This window comes from Eubalaena glacialis, chromosome 13 (genome assembly GCF_028564815.1).
Source record: "Eubalaena glacialis isolate mEubGla1 chromosome 13, mEubGla1.1.hap2.+ XY, whole genome shotgun sequence".
NCBI lineage: Eukaryota > Metazoa > Chordata > Mammalia > Artiodactyla > Balaenidae > Eubalaena > Eubalaena glacialis.
The window spans coordinates 19,074,172-19,086,827 of record NC_083728.1 but is presented as its reverse complement, the minus strand read 5'-3'; the positions used below and the strand labels follow the sequence as shown (position 1 = coordinate 19,086,827).

At 39.1% G+C, this 12,656-nt stretch overlaps 1 protein-coding gene across 2 annotated transcripts in view; it reads right to left on the bottom strand.

The window, feature by feature from the left end:
- The window catches only part of CHD6 (chromodomain helicase DNA binding protein 6), a 223,939-nt gene that overhangs the window by 166,792 nt on the left and 44,491 nt on the right, over window positions 1-12,656 (bottom strand). The gene's annotated exons all lie outside the window — the stretch shown is intronic.

The window sequence follows — 12,656 nt, the reverse complement described above, 5'->3', positions numbered from 1 at the left end:
TGGCCCAACGTGAGCCTTGCCTGAACCTTCAGTAGGAACTTTTAAAAAACAAACTGGAAAATAAAATTATCACTATTTGCAGATGACATGATACTACATATAGAAAACCCTGCAGATTCCAACAAAAACCCATTAGAACTAGTAAATGGATTCAGTGAAGTTGCAGGATATAAAATTAATAATAGAAATCTACAGCATTTCTATCCACTAATAATGATCTATCAGAAAGAGAAATTAAGAAAACACAATCGCATCAAAAAGAGTAAAATACCTAGGAATAAATTGAACAAAGAAGCTGAAAGACCTGTACTCTGAGGCTATAAGACATTGATGAAACAAACTGAAAACAACACAAATAAATGGAAAGATATACTGTGCTCACAAGTTGGAAGAATCATACTGTTAAAATGACCATACTACCCAAAGCAATCTACAGATTCAATGCAATCCCTATCAAAACCAATGGCATTCTTCACAGAACTAGAACAAATAATCCTAAAATTTGTATGGGACCACAGAAGACCCCAAATATCCAAAGCTATCTTGAGAAAGAAGAAGAAAGCTGAAGGTATCATACTCCCTGATTTTGAAGCATACTCCTGAAACTAACAAAATATGTCCATCAACTATACTTCAAAATAAATAAATAAATAAAATTTCTAAAAAACACGCTAATAGTGCTATTATATTGTTTTTTCCAATTTTAAACATTATTCTATCAGCTTCTCCCTATAAAATAGGAGTTGGCAAATGTTTTTATAAAAGGTCAGGTAATAAATATTTTAGGCTTTGTAGGCCACATGGTCTCTGTTGCAACTAATCAATTTTGCCACTGTAGCATGAAAACAGCCACAGACAATATGCTAACATATGGGTTGGTCTGGGTTCCAAAGAAACTACAAAAACAGGTAGCCCCCTGCTATGGAAGATGAAGCATATCTTCCCAATATAGTTATTATTACCATTATTTATTAAATCAATATTCAATTCACAGCTAAGACATGAACTATATATATATACTATGCTAAAATTTTTTTTGTGTAATTTTTTCCCTAAAGATAGTAAGTACCTTTAAATGTAAAAATTTAGAAATTTGTTTTGTTTTCTATGAATCACAAACTTATCTAAAAATGCTTCTCTGAAGCCTCAAAATTAAAATTCCTCTCAATCTAAGTTTATTTTTTTCCCCTTGGATCATTATATCTGGAGTGTTACAACTCTCTTCAATCTGTTTCAAAGGCACATTTCCTAGGACTTCTCATCACCATCCTCCTGGGGATTCATTCATTCCCTTTGTCCCTCTCAAGAGTGAACTCTCAAGTTTCTTTCTTCTCTCTGAGGGTTTACTCTCTCATTCTGGTGAATCACAATGTCCACTAACTGACTAGGAAACATATGAACGAGAGGTAAGTTTCTGAGACCTTCATGCCTCAATATGTTTATGGTCCACCTTGATGGCTTGGTGGGTAGCGAATCACAGGTTGGAGACGGATATTGCCTCAGAATTTTGAGAGCATTTCACCACTGTCCTGTTCCTTCCACCACCTGTTAAGGAATCTGAACCACTGTGATCCCTAATCCTTTATCTGTAACCTCTCTTCCTTCATAGAAAGCTTTAGCCCCAGGGAACATCTTTTCATAATGATGTACTGTGGGGCTGTTTTAATCCATGAGTTTGGGCACCTGGTGAATTCTTTCACAAACTAGAAACACCTGTCTCAGTTCTGAGAAATCCTCTTGGATTATTTCCTCATAATTTCCTCCCGAATTGTTTTCTTGTAATGGAACTCCTATTATTGTATTTGAAAGACAGACCTTCGGGGCTGTACCTCTAATTTTCACACTAAAAAAATTTTTTTAATCTCTTCGTGTTCTGCTTTCTGGGAGGTTTCCTCAACTTTATCTTCCAACCCTTCTTCTTCTTTTTTTTTTTTTTATGGCTAACATGTTCACCATTCAATAATTCTTTTTTTGGGACTCTGATGTTTTACTCTTATAGTCTCCTAAGTTTGTGCCAAGTAACCAACAATGGAAGGGCGTTCAAACGACAGGCGGTGGCTCTTTCCTTTCAAAGACGACGCTGTGATCTAGTAGAAACACTTCTACACAACCAAAACAGTCCAACTGGCATGATAAAACGCCTCTGTAACAATTTTAAGGATTTTTCTATGTTTTCAAGGCTCTGAATGAGTTTTATATTTCCATCAAAGGTGGCAAAGCAACAAAAACTGAGGATTTTGGTTCAGATACATGAATTTTTTGATGCCTGAAAGTTTTTTTGCAATGTAGAGAATTTTTAAATTAGATCTATTTCTCTGAAAAGTTATCTTTTGTGTATAATTTAGGCTAGAGCTAATCTGTATAGGGTGAGCTATGATGCTCTCTGCAACAGGCTAGAGATAACACACCACCTTAATTTCATGACTACAAGTCAAAAGCATTCACATCTCTCAAGATGAAAAGAGGGCCATGAGGACAAGGACGACATCTATTTTGAATACTACTATATATCTAATTCGTAGGACAGCATTTTGTGAATGAATAAATATATTAATATTACACATGGATTTATCAATGGTGGGTCAAAAGAGAAGGATCACACTAGTATATATACCAGGTTTAGTCTAAAAACCCTTCTCTCCAAAAATGTAGGTGCCTAATTCGAAATACCTGCCAACATAACTAGGGAGAAGACACCAGTACCATCGCGACTTCCAAACTGAGGCAGCGCTTTGTTTTGCCAGCTTGAAAGTACAATTACCGCCTCAAACGTTAACTTAAGATGCTTCGCTCCTCCGAAGAAAAGTGTTTTAAACATTCATTGCTACACTAAAAGCTTTGTTACCCTGTACATGGGTAATGCAAGCCAAAAAGCAAATCAAGAGTAGTGACTTTAATCCCTGTCTATGAGAGAAGACATACTTAGCAGTAAGAGCAATAACCTTCTAGAAAACTCTTGTTACTGGATTAAGAGTATTAGAAATATCCACTTTAAGAGGCTTCCTACTGGTCAACTGCAAAATAACAGGACTTTAAACTCATTACTACTGACTTCAACCAATGTCTAGCACTGCCATAATTCCTCACAATAATCTGTTTTACCTAGATGGTGTAAAGGTGTAAACTAAGGAAGCTCTCTAGAATCGACTAGAAACATTTCAATAGTGCTGCATTCACAGAATCAGAACTGAATGGGACCTCTGAGATCACACAGCCAAACACTTTGATCTTAATGATGAATGAGACACATCTGCATAATACAAAAGGAAAAAAATCAACTCCAAACCCCAGTTCATCTCTTCAATCAGAGAAAATCATTTCAACTCCTAATCTGGTGATGAAAATCAACTTGCTTGATAAGAATCACTATTAACAGTAGTAGCAGAAGCAAATGGCCAGGCATTATCAGAGCTATCAAATAACACATTGTAAAGTAAAACCTGACTGCACTTTTTTTCTGTCATTAGACCCTAAACTATAATGTCAACTGACCCAGATCAGGAATGATCCCATCTGTGAACACAGGACTGAAGAAACCAATCTTCTGACAGCCAAGCCCACTCAAAGTTCAGAGCCCTGAAAATTCAAGCTATAACCTTATGTAGGACGACCGAGGGTTTTACAAATGACACTCATATTCAGTCTCAAGAGACCTCACCAGTAATGCAACACCTTTTTGAATCGTTACACTTTAATGCTTTTTGTAGAGGAAGAGTAATACCTGTAGGCTTGAGTGAAGATATCTAGGTTCTGAACATAAGGGTAGTATGATTTGTACAATTTATTCAATATCTCTGGGTCTTAGTTTCTCATTTACAGAATAGGGACAAAAACTATCTTTTGGGAGAGGAGATGGATGAGTTCTATTTTGGACAGGCTAAGTTTGAAGGAACAGTAAAGACTGAAGCAAAGTGAAGGGGTGGGGAACTTAAAAGCTCAGAAAATGCAATCCTACCAGGCAAAGATGTCACAAAGAAAGAAAACTACAGGCCAATATCACTGATGAACATAGATGCAAAAATCCTCAACAAAATACTAGCAAACAGAATCCAACAGCACATTAAAAGGATCATACACCATGATCAAGTGGGGTTTATTCCAGGAATGCAAGGATTCTTCAATATACGCAAATCAATCAACGTGATACATCATATTAACAAATTGAAGGAGAAAAACCATATGATCATCTCAATAGATGCAGAGAAAGCTTTCGACAAAATTCAACACCCATTTATGATAAAAGCCCTGCAGAAAGTAGGCATAGAGGGAACTTTCCTCAACATAATAAAGGCCGTATATGACAAACCCACAGCCAACATTGTCCTCAATGGTGAAAAACTGAAACCATTTCCACTAAGATCAGGAACAAGACAAGGTTGCCCACTCTCACCACTATTATTCAACATAGTTTTGGAAGTGTTAGCCACAGCAATCAGAGACGAAAAAGAAATAAAAGGAATCCAAATCGGAAAAGAAGAAGTAAAGCTGTCACTGTTTGCAGATGACATGATACTATACATAGAGAATCCAAAAGATGCTACCAGAAAACTACTAGAGCTAATCAATGAATTTGGTAAAGTAGCAGGATACAAAATTAATGCACAGAAATCTCTTGCATTCCTGTATACTAATGATGAAAAATCTGAAAGTGAAATTAAGAAAACACTCCCGTTTACCATTGCAACAAAAAGAATAAAATACCTAGGAATAAACCTACCTAAGGAGACAAAAGACCTGTATGCAGAAAATTATAGGACACTGATGAAAGAAATTAAAGATGATACAAATAGATGGAGAGATATACCATGTTCTTGGATTGGAAGAATAAACATTGTGAAAATGACTCTGCTACCCAAAGCAATCTACAGATTCAATGCAATCCCTATCAAACTACCACTGGCATTTTTCACAGAACTAGAACAAAAAATTTCACAATTTGTATGGAAACACAAAAGACCCCAAATAGCCAAAGCAATCTTGAGAACGAAAAATGGAGCTGGAGGAATCAGGCTCCCTGACTTCAGACTATATTACAAAGCTACAGTAATCAAGACAGTTTGGTACTGGCACAAAAACAGAAATATAGATCAATGGAACAGGATAGAAAGCCCAGAGATAAGCCCACGCACATATGGTCACCTTATCTTTGATAAAGGAGGCAAGCATATACAGTGGAGAAAAGACAGCCTCTTCAATAAGTGGTGCTGGGAAAATTGGACAGGTACATGTAAAAGTATGAAATTAGAACACTCCCTAACACCATACACAAAAATAAACTCAAAATGGATTAAAGACCTAAGTGTAAGGCCAGACACTATCAAACTCTTAGAGGCAAACATAGGCAGAACACTGTATGACATAAGTCACAGCAAGATCCTTTTTGACCCAGGTCCTAGAGAAATGGAAATAAAAACACAAATAAACAAATGGGACCTAATGAAACTTAAAAGCTTTTGCACAGCAAAGGAAACCATAAACAAGACCAAAAGACAACCCTCAGAATGGGAGAAAATATTTGCAAATGAAGCAACGGACAAAGGATTAATCTCCAAGATTTACAAGCAGCTCATGCAGCTCAATAACAAAAAAACAAACAACCCAATCCAAAAATGGGCAGAAGACCTAAACAGACATTTCTCCAAAGAAGAGATACAGATTGCCAACAGACACATGAAAGAATGCTCAACATCATTAATCATTAGAGAAATGCAAATCAAAACTACAATGAGGTATCATCTCACACCGGTCAGAATGGCCATCATCAAAAAATCTAGAAACAATAAATGCTGGAGAGGGTGTGGAGAAAAGGGAACACTCTTGCACTGTTGGTGGGAATGTAAATTGATACAGCCACTATGGAGAACAGTATGGAGGTTCCTTAAAAAACTAAAAATAGAACTACCATATGACCCAGCAATCCCACTACTGGGCATATACCCTGAGAAAACCATAATTCAGAAAGAGTCATGTACCAAAATATTCATTGCAGCTCTGTTTACAATAGCCAGGACATGGAAGCAACCTAGGTGTCCATCATCGGATGAATGGATAAAGAAGATGTGGCACATATATACAATGGAATATTACTCAGCCATAAAAAGAAATGAAATGGAGGTGTTTGTAATGAGGTGGATGGAGTTAGAGTCTGTCATACAGAGTGAAGTAAGTCAGAAAGAGAAAAACAAATACAGTATGCTAACACATATATATGGAATCTAAGGGGAAAAAAAAAAAAAAAAAAGAGGTCATGAAGAACCTAGTGGCAAGATGGGAATAAAGACACAGACCTACTAGAGAATGGACTTGAGGATATGGGGAGGGGGAGGGGTGAGATGTGACAGGGTGAGAGAGTGTCATGGACATATATACACTACCAAATGTAAAATAGATAACTAGTGGGAAGCAGTCGCATAGCACAGGGAGATCAGCTCGGTGCTTTGTGACCACCTAGAGGGGTGGGATAGGGAGGGTGGGAGGGAGGGAGATGCAAGAGGGAAGAGATATGGCAACATATGTATATGTGTAACTGATTCACTTTGTTGTAAAGCAGAAGCTAGCACACCATTGTAAAGCAATTATACTTCAATAAAGATGTTTAAAAAAAATAAAAAAAATAAAAAATAAAGGAAATAACCCAAGTATAGTAACTAAAAAAAAAAAAAAAAAAAGAAAATGCAATCCTTTTATCTTAAGAATGATGAAACTAAGGATCAGAGCAGTCTGATTGCCCAAAGGCTCACAGTTACGCAAAAAGTACAAGAATCAGATTTCTTGGGTTCCAATTCAGCCCTCTTAGCACTATATCAAGCTGTCTTGTAGGCAAATGAAAACGGCGGGAGAGGTCAGGACTGGAGATGTTCTATTTGGGGCACGTGGAGACCGGGCAGAGATTAGAAAGATATTGTACAGACAAATTACTACAGTCTAGGGGAAGGGGGAAGGGAAGGTGGGAAGGAGGGAGGAAGGGAGGGAGGGAGGGTGGGAAGGAGGGAGGAAGGGAGGGAGGGAGGGTGGGAAGGAGGGAGGAAGGGAGGGAGGGTGGGAAGGAGGGAGGAAGGGAGGGAGGGTGGGAAGGAGGGAGGAAGGGAGGGAAGAAAAAAAGCAGGCTGTAGCAGAGGATGGTTTCGATCCATCCTTGGGGTGAAGAGGAAGCAATTAAAACAGTCTGATAAAACTATCTTTCAAGAAGACCTTTTAAGCACATTTTAGACAAGAAGGATGGACCCTTCAGATAATATTACATACAAATGAAAAAAATATTTCATACAAATAATTCATACGATAAACACAGATAAAAATCTTTAGGGATATAACTGCCAAGTAATTCTGTTTAAGTTCTTTATCTACTTTCATAAAGCCTGCCATTTGAATCCTGAATTGATAAAATTGTTTTGGAGCAATTTACAGTAAGGAAAAAACTCTATCTGATGGCTAGCCAAGACACCAGGAAACGAAGTAAACACATTAACAAAATCATAACACAGACAACACTCAGCAGAGTTTTTACTTTGGGGTAAATAATAGAAGAAAAATCACATATTAATGGTCATTCGGGCGCAGTACTCTTTATTCTACAGGATACAGGAGAGCCAGCCCAAGTGCACACCAATCTACAGTCTGAAAACATCTTATCAAATAAATTTGTGGAATTCCTAGTACTACAAAGACGGGCTTTTCCCCTACTTCTACAACTCTGCTGTGTTAAGAGTAAAATAAAAACCCAGGATTTTTCCAAAGTGGTTTTTTTTTCTATTGTTCAAAAATGAGACAAATAATGGATTCTGAACCTGACACAAATTCCCTACTATTCCAGTTTTAAGGTGCAATCCTGAAACTGAACTTCCACAGCTTACGTTAAATCACCTGCCGCAAACCCAGGAGGATGCTGCACCCTGATGGATTCCATGGTCGTTTTATCTCCTAAAAGCTGTACAACTCTGGCACCTCCTGCTCTTTCCTTAGGGTCTAAGAATTTTTCTTTAACAGAATCTGAGAAGGATTTTTTTTAAGCTCTGGATTTTTAAAAGATTAAGTAGCTCTTAATCCTCTCCCACCCTCAACTCCCCCCTTCCCTGAAATCTAAAAGGAAGAGAGCGCTGTGATAATAAACGCAGAACCAGGCTGTGGGTGGGTACGTAAAAGAAAACTCTGCATGATGTGACGGACTAGGGAAAAGCTCCCTTGCAAAAGCAAGCACAGACAAGCACTGGCTGAATGGTGAGGCGGGGGGCTGGCAACCAGAATCTCCTGCCAACAAAATGCCCTGGTTCTCCAAATCTGCTTGTGCTACGCTAAGAGCAGAAACTGCAGGCAATAAGCAGAATACTCAAGAGGCCACCTGAGGCAAATTTAAGCCAGTTGACTAAAGTCTGCTAACACCATGTATATTATGTGTGGTCCATCTAATCTGCCTAAATATTGGTATAGGTGTATAGATGTAGTCACCTATTTTAAATTAATGTATTAGCAAACCACGTATTGTTAAAACTACTGACTTCTAACACCTAAATCATCACTTAACTAGAAGTAAAACTCAGCACGTTTTCAGATCGGTATGTGGTACTATTTAAGGAAGACTGGTCTGGGAGATGACAGAATGCACGTCCAGAATGAGCAAGAGAACCACAGAGAAGGGCCAGTTAGTTTACTTGGTAAATAGTACCAATTCCCAGATCAAAAGACAATCATTTTGAAATATAAATTCAACTTCGGCGAGCGGGGGCTACTCTTTGTTGCGGTGCGCAGGCTTCTCATTGCGGTGGCTTCTCTTGCTGCAGAGCATGGGCTCTAGGCGCGCGGGCTTCAGTAGTTGTGGCATGCAGGCTCAGTAGTTGTGGCTCACGGGCTTAGTTGCTCCGCGGCATGTGGAATCTTCCCGGACCAGGGATCGAACCCGTGTCCCCTGCATTGGCAGGCAGATTCTTAACCACTGCGCCACCAGGGAAGTCCCTAAATTTAACTTCTTAATACCCATAATCTCCCACTCATATTACACTATATTTATATTACCCGTTCCAATGCTCCCTTCCATCATCAGCACAAGCATTGAGAACCAGATGTAGTGATGTGATTTAAAATTGTTCTAGATACAGATGAGCAGTTGTGGAGGACAGCAAATTTCCAACCTGCCACTCTGGAGTACATGTGCAGAATGAGATTCATACCTTCCATCATAGGCACCTTTTCTTTAAGATGCTAAATTTGCTAATGAAGCTCTTTACTGGTAGCATAGTACAAGCTCAGGTTAGTAATAAAATGAAATAAATAAAAGTCAGGAGACTCTCTCATTAGCCTGGAGATGAAATCCAAGTAACAGTTTTTGAAGCCTCAAGAGAATCCTAAAGGAGTTGGTGACAAAGCTGCATGTCACAGACAAGTAGAATAAAAGCAGCCCTCACACAGAGGAATACAAAACAGTAACTCCCCAGAGGGCCAAGGGACTGCATCAGTCCCTGATGCCTAGGACAGCGCCTAAGATATAGTCAATACCCATATATTTGTTTGGTGAGTACGTGGATTGAATTTATAAATGAAAGGCTCACTGGCTAGTTTCACCACTCACACTATTTTCTTCCCTCTACCCTCAAATGACTTAAGGGCTAAAATATATAAGGAAACAATTTTTGCAAGGGAATCACTCCATGTTTTCAGCCTGCTGTGTTATATGTTTGTAGTAACTCTCTCAGCCTGGACAAAGCCTCTCTAGATATAAGAGTGCCACCAGCGATTCAAAGCACAAAAACAACCACAGCCTATATATGTGAAGATACCAAGCTCTGTACACAAAAGTAGGTAATTCCAAGTCTATTACTGTTATTCACTTTAATTTGATTTAGCAACGATTGGGCTTTACACAGCTGACTCTAAAATTCACCCTAAATTCTATCCACAGTGTAATGTCAGAGTTTCTTAGCAACCTTCACTTTCTGGAAATTTGACTCCTATCCAGATTCCATATCCATCTTGTGGATCCAAGTTCAACTCCTAACTTGGTGAATTCCTAAGATTTTGTACCCAGAGTTATCTACTCCTGAACAAACCACAGTACTGACCTGCTTCTGCTTGCAGCTTTTAAAAGCCACACATTGAGACTCTCCTATCACCACAAATTCCTGAATCAAACATCTATGGTTCTCATTCCCATTAACATTTACATGGGAGTTACCACTGTGGGCCCCCAAATTTCTTAGCCAGGCAAAAGGGGATCTGGTGATTTAACTGCTTCAAGAAGAAGGGTATATGGTGACAAAGATAAAAGCAAAGATAATGCTTACAGAGGAGAGCAGTGATATTTAATTTAAACTAAGAACAAAGAGGTATCTGAAAAGCCATAAAGAAAAAAACTTAGAAGCTCCTGTTTGAATACTTGGTAAGAAGAATGTCAACAACATAAGAAGTGTATGTTGCTCTACAGAAGACCTCAGCATTAACTATTTGATCCCAAATGGAAAAAAAAAAGGTAGTCTGGCAATTAATATATATATGTATTTTAAAATTTATCTTTATTTTTTAATTTTTGGCTGCGTGGGGTCTACGTTGCTATACGCAGGCTTTCTCTAGTTGCGGTGAACGGGGGCTACTCTTCATTGCGGCGCATGGGCTCAGTAGTTGTGGCCCACAGGCTCTAGAGTGCAGGCTCAGTAGTTGTGGCGCACGGACTTAGTGTTCCGCGGCATGTGGGATCTTCCCGGACCAGGGCTCGAACCCGTGTCCCCTGCATTGGCAGGCGGATTCCTAACCACTGCGCCACCAGGGAAGCCCTAATATTTTTTGCTGAATGAATTAGATACCTGTTTTTTGACATTAAGTTGAACAGCCCTCAAACAGGTTTTAAGAAATAAAAATAAGGTTGAGGGACTTCCCTGGTGGTCCAGTGGTTAAGAATCCACCTTCCAATGCAGGGGACGTGGGTTCGATCCCTGGCCAGAGAGCTAAGATCCCACATGCCGCGGGACAACTAAGCCCGCGTGCTGCAACTATTGAGCTTGTGCGTCACAATTAAAGAGCCTGCGCGCCGCAACTACAGAGCCCGCGTGCTCTGGAGCCCACGCGCCGCAACGAAAGATCCTGCGTGCCACAGCTAAGACCCAACACAGCCAAAAATAAAAATAAATAAATAAGTAATTTTAAAAATAAATAAAGTTGAGATACCCTGGATTATTTTGTATTTTCCCTGTTCTAGCCTGGATCTGGATCTCGCTTTTAAGTTTATACTTTTGGAATCAGACCGTACCACACTTTTACTTTTATTGAAGTATAATATGCATTAAAATAAGTATAGCTCTTCACATACTGAACACACCTGTGTAACCAGCATCCACATCCAGAAAGAGGACACTCTTAGCACTACAAAAGCCCCATCCATGCTCCTTTTTGGTCACTACTACTTTTCTCCAAGGGTAACCACTAGCCTGACTTCAAACAGTACAGATTAGTTTTGCTTGTTTCTGTACCTTATAAAAGTGTAATTATAGAGTACGTACTCTTGTGTCTGGCTTCAGTGCCAGTTATCAATTTATTGCCTCTCAACTCCAAATTCACCCTTCAGTACCTGCTCTGTGATAATGCTATGGACTCTTTTAAGCCTTTTCCCTTTACAGAAAGCGTGATGTTAAGCTTGTGGTCAGTAGAGGGCGCTGGAGGGGCATCGCAGGAGGAAGGAAGCTTGTCTTTCAGGTTCAAGGGTGCAGTGCTTTTGCCCAGTGAGAGTATGTAGGGACATCTAGTGGTGCTCTGTCCCAGTAGCATCCCCAAAGCATTAGACTGTTTTCTCATATTCAAAGATCACCTGGAAGCTTTAATTTGCCAGCAAAGGTCCTACCTATACTTGAGGATAATGAAATTATCCCACAGTTTTTTCTTCTCTAGGATAAATATCCCCATGTATTTAATACCTCACATATTTTCAGCTCTCTCCTGAACTTTCTATGTTGTTTCCTCCTTAATTTGCAAAATCAAAAGCTGAACTAAGACACTTTATCTAGCTAAAGTAGTATCGACTCATAAATATCCATCCAAAACCAAATCAAATCTCATGGTGAAATGCTACAGGCACTCCTGTTAAGAAGTCTGGAAAAAGACAAGGACGCCATCCATCAAGCATTGCTCTGGACATTCTAGAGAATACATGGGAAAATTATGAGATGTATAAACTAGAAAGAGAGATACAAAATTATTATTTATATATGATGTGACTGTTCTTCCTGTAAGCCCTTAAGAAACAACTTCAAAACTATGGGAACCAAGAAAGAGTTTATAAGAAGGTCAGTAAAAAATATATATCTGTACAAACATCACCAACTTTGTAGGAAACAACATCAAGTTTTCCTCAAGGATGTAGCTGCTGCTGTTCACATCACGCATACCGAGTGAGACCAACTCTACTGCTCCGGCTGTGACCACCTACTCAAGGGACTGGTGCCAACGCCCACTTACACAGGCCAGACACGAGGCCAACCTCCCACTGTAGAGTTTGGCACCATGTTGGAACGGACTCAGCCACATGAGAGTAACTCACATGTAGCTTGTCTTTCTTAACTCAATTCTAGCCAGAATTGTGTTAGTATGTGCCCAACACAATATTCATCTTGAATTTCTATTACACCAAATTCAACTTCTCCCTCTGGTTTTATGGTTTATCTTATCTCTGAGGAGCT